The sequence below is a fragment of the Mastomys coucha genome, unplaced genomic scaffold (genome assembly GCF_008632895.1).
Source record: "Mastomys coucha isolate ucsf_1 unplaced genomic scaffold, UCSF_Mcou_1 pScaffold13, whole genome shotgun sequence".
Classification (NCBI taxonomy): Eukaryota; Metazoa; Chordata; class Mammalia; order Rodentia; family Muridae; genus Mastomys; species Mastomys coucha.
In genome coordinates, this window is record NW_022196895.1 from 30008524 (window position 1) to 30013056 (window position 4533).

At 48.8% G+C, this 4533-nt stretch overlaps 1 pseudogene; it reads left to right on the top strand.

Annotated features, from left to right (window-relative positions):
- The first annotated feature begins 569 nt into the window (after window positions 1-569).
- Window positions 570-1432, top strand: LOC116087587 (annotated as a pseudogene).
- The last annotated feature ends 3101 nt before the right edge of the window (window positions 1433-4533 follow it).

Genomic DNA, 4533 nt, shown 5'->3' on the forward strand with positions numbered 1-4533 from the left:
ACATGTGCACTGGGTCTCTCAGCAGGAATTTAGATCTTGACAGCAGCTCTCAAGTTGGTGTATCTGGAGAGATTGATTGGCAGCCTGATCTAGTCCTTAGTGGCACTGAGGAGCATCTGGGGGGACAGAGGGAAAGAGAAGGCTCTCATATACCTACAGCACCATCACCACCTCGTTCCCCTGCTCAGTGTATCATTAAGGGATGTGAATCTCCATGGCAACCAAGGATTGCCTGCTGCAAGCTAATGGAGGAAAGAAAGAAAAGCAGCCAGCCAGAGCTCACTACACCCACATTAGCTTAAAATGCCCAGGCTTTTAAGTAATGCAGATAAGGAATATATCCTCGGACTGACAGTCAGACCAAATTTCAGAGCCATGAAATTATAAAAGTGAAGGAAACCTTGGAGGGTGATCAAAGGATGCCAGTGAGTGCTTGCTGGGTCAGCAGATCATGCTGATGGATGTGGAGAGCAGGGGTCATCTGTGGAAGGCAGGCTGAGTGAGGAAACAGCAGCCTCTGCAGCTGCAGCTGACTGCCCCGTGGGCGAGGCGGGTCCTCTGAGGCTCCGGTGTGATTTGTGAAAGGAAGCTGAGAATGTGGGTTAGAGTATGAAGTACCCCATGAAGTACTTCCTCTGCGCATCACAGCCGATTGAGAGCAGATCAAAGAAAGCACATCTGTGAGCTCAGGTTTACATTCTGTTCATCACCCAGGGCCACCCTTTGTGATACTGAGGACCAGGTCACACTGTGACCAAGCTAAGCCTTAAGCCCTGGCTCTTAATGATATGTATGTGCCCCCTCCATTCCAGATGAGTGTAGTGAGAGACCGGGGTGGCTCCATGCAACCCGCTTCCACTTGGATTGGTACACATTAACCTTCCTATCGATTCAAAGTGTGAAAACCATACAGACAGTCCCCAGAGAGGAAGATGTTGTTACCCGTTTAAGACCATTAAAGAGAAGAGAGGAAGCAGGAGACAGGTTCCTTTTGGACCAGAGAGGGGCGCGCGCTTGCTTTCGTCATCCCAGCCTCTCTACACTCTTTCTGCTCCTTGGCCTTGCTCAAAACCACCTTTTTGCTGTTCCAGCCACCATCTAAGAGCAGCAGCCATGGCCCTGCACTACCCTATGGCCGTGGGCCTTAACAAGGGCCACAAGGTGACGAAGAACGTCAGCAAGCTGAGACATAGCCGGCGCCGTGGACGCCTCACCGAGCACACCAAGTTCGTGTTGGACATGATCCAGGAGGTGTGCGGCTTCGCACCCTACGAGCGAGCGGCGCGCCATGGAGTTGCTCAAAGTGTCCAAGGACAAGCGCGCACTCAAGTTCATCAAGAAGAGGGTGGGCACACACATCCGTGCTAAGAGAAAGCGGGAGGAGCTGAGCAAGGTGCTGGCAGCCATGAGGAAGGCGGCCAAAAAGGATTAATAAACCCTCCCCCAATAAAAGATCGTTCCTACCCCCCCCAAAAAAAGACCATTAAAGACTACGTGAGCAGAGCCATAGGTGGTGTCAGAGGCTGTCCTTGTAGTCATAAGGCAGGACACTCAGCAAGTGCTCTATGTGGAAATGCGTACTTGGTGCCGCTAGCTATCACTGGCAGACATCTGCTCCTATGTCCAGTGATATAAATGTTTTGAGACTGGGTTATAGGCTAGCATTCCATGCTAGAAGAAGGAACTCCCATTGTAGATGGAAAAGGACTGGTTGTTGGGAAGGGCTATTGGGAGGGAGCCAGGCCGTGGAAGCCACCAGCCTTCTCAACTAAAGCCCTCTGTCCTGCCACACAGTTCCAAGACCAACCAATTTGGGAATTTTTGAGGGTGCCTTGTTCAACCTGTGCGAAAACATCTAGAACTAGGCTTTGAATTTACATATACTGGCACCTAATACCTATACTGGCACCTAAAATACTCTATATTTGTGTTATCCACCCCCACACACACACCCCTGTCCACACACACACACACACACACACACACACACACACACATCTGCACCCACCCCTAAGCTCCTACCTTTGTTTATTTGTTTTCTGAGACAAGGTCACCATATGTATGTAGCCTTGGCTGGCCTTGATCTCTTAGAGATCTGCCCACCTCTGTCTCATTCTTAGAGTCTGTTCCCAGCATGCTCCTCTCCTGAGATGGGCTCTCTCTCACTCCTGCAGTCCTCTCTTGTTTCCCAGTTCACAGAAACCACAAAACAGTAACAAAAGCACACCGCGCTACCTTGCTCATTTTTAAAACTCATTTTTCTTTCACTCCCAGACTTATTAAAATGCGCTTGTTTTTAACTGGGAATAAGCTTATTAAAGACTCTACGCACCCCGTCTGGGCTGTAGCTCAGTGTGGAACACGATACAGAGTAAGCCCAAGATGCTCGCCTGCCTGTGGACCAACAATGGGCAAATAGGACCTCACGAAACTGAAAAGCTTATATATAGCAAAGGCTGCTGCCAACTGAGTCACTCTGCGGCCTACTTACTGAACTGGAAAAAAAAAATCCTTTCCATCTATAGACTGAAGAGAGGATTAGTATTTAGAATACACAAAGAACTCAAGTAAGTAAATATCAAGAAAACAAACAACCCAACCAAAACTATGTGTGTTGAAATTGAACAGAGGGTTTTCAAAAGAAGAAATAAAATAGCTAGTGAACATTCTGCGAAGTGTCCAACATCCTTCATGCTTGGTTTTGAACCCCAGGACAAGGGACTGAGGTGTGTGGGGCAAGTAAAACTGTGCCACCAGAGAGAACTGGTAAGATCGAAGCAGATGGAAAACCCCTGGTTAATCTCATAGTTGAGAAGGACAGGTGTTAGAATCAGCTCCCGGACAGACTGCCTGTGCTGGAACATGTGACCACACACCCCGCTAAGAGGACCACGACAACTGGTCACATAGCATGAAAACCTAGGGTTCTCCAGGCTAATGAGGTGTCTAGATAGGCCCTAGTGGTTAGCCGATGAGCTTCCCTTCCAGGGCATTCCTTCCTGCAAAAGGTATTTAACCTCTGATTTACCCTGAATAAGGCATATGCATCCTATCTGCCATCAAATAAAACAGTTTGGACAAGCAACAATCTTCTCCCTCATCAATTGTCTGTGCTGGGGAGTGGTGGGGGCAGGGGTGGAGTAAAAAGCCTTGCCTTGATCTTCCAGACAAGGCCCCTCTCTTCCAGCCCCTCCCTACTTCTGGCACTCATTCAGAACAATGAGCGGGACTCTACCTTATCCCAGGCTCAGGACCGGCCCTCAGACCCCTGTTCTCAACTCCTCGAGGTCCCCAGTATCTTCTGGGCACACAGGAGGATGGGAAGCACCATTATCAATGCCTCAAGTTCCCCAGCTGTGTCTGGGTACACAGGAGTTTGAGAACCACAACATCTGTCCCAGACCTCACTGATTCTCGCCTAGAACACAGACTGGGACCCCATCCTAGACTGCATTCTGCCTTCCCAGAGCGACATTCCAGCAGTGCCCCAGCTCCTCCCAGCAGTGAGGTAGAAATGCAGACAGACAGAGTTACATATATTACATACCAAAGCAGAAATGGCCTCCAGGTTCTCCCAGCACCCCTCAGTCCCTACCTGGCACACCCTGCCCTCAATGCTAAACTTTATTCCCTTCTAGAGGCTCCTCCCTATATAATCCAGACTTTTTACACTCTCTCTCTCTCCCTCTCCCTCACCCTCTCTACTCCTCTCCCCCTCCCTCCCTCCTTCCCTCTCTGTCTCTCTCTCTGTCTCTCTGTCTCTCTGTCTCTGTCTCTGTACCTGTCTCTCTCTCTCTCTCCTCTTCTTTTCCTTTTCTCTCTCCATGAACACGCACACGCACCCCTTTCTCTCCCTCTCCTATCCCCTTTCCCCATGGCAACTTCCCTGGCCTTGGTCCTTGGGACCAATGAACTACTGAACTACCTGAAAACAGCTTCCCAATAAACCTGCTTTTAATATAATCTAATCTGACTTGAATTGGCTAATTTCACTGGCAGCAGAGAAATAACTTATCAGGTATTATTGTAGATATGAGAAACAGAGAAAGTTGTATAGTAATCAGAAGCTGGGGGGGAGGGAAGGGAAGCTCAGAGGCTGGAGAGATTTAGGGTTGGGGCAGGGGAGGGAAGGGCTGTCCAGAACTTCATAACAGGACTTCATAACAGGAATTTGCAATGCTTGGGAGCCTGTGGACCAGTGTCGGCTTTGATATGTTAATAGGCACCTCGGCTATTCCTAACAAGTGAAACCTAACAATGTGTAGTCTGTGCTTTTCCCTTTAAGGTCTGTCTACAGCAGACTTTGTCACTGTTTTACATTTACAAAACGAGTAAGAAGCTTTGCGCTCTTCCTAATATTCTTCAACCACTCGAAGGCTAACAGCTCATTAAAGACTGCGTTGCCTTCAGCTATTAAAAATTTAAGGCCTGGACGTTTTCTTAGAATACCTTGGGGCTGGAAAGATGATCCAGCACCCACATGGTGGCTCACAACCATCTGAAACTCCAGTATCAGAGGATCCGACGCCCTCT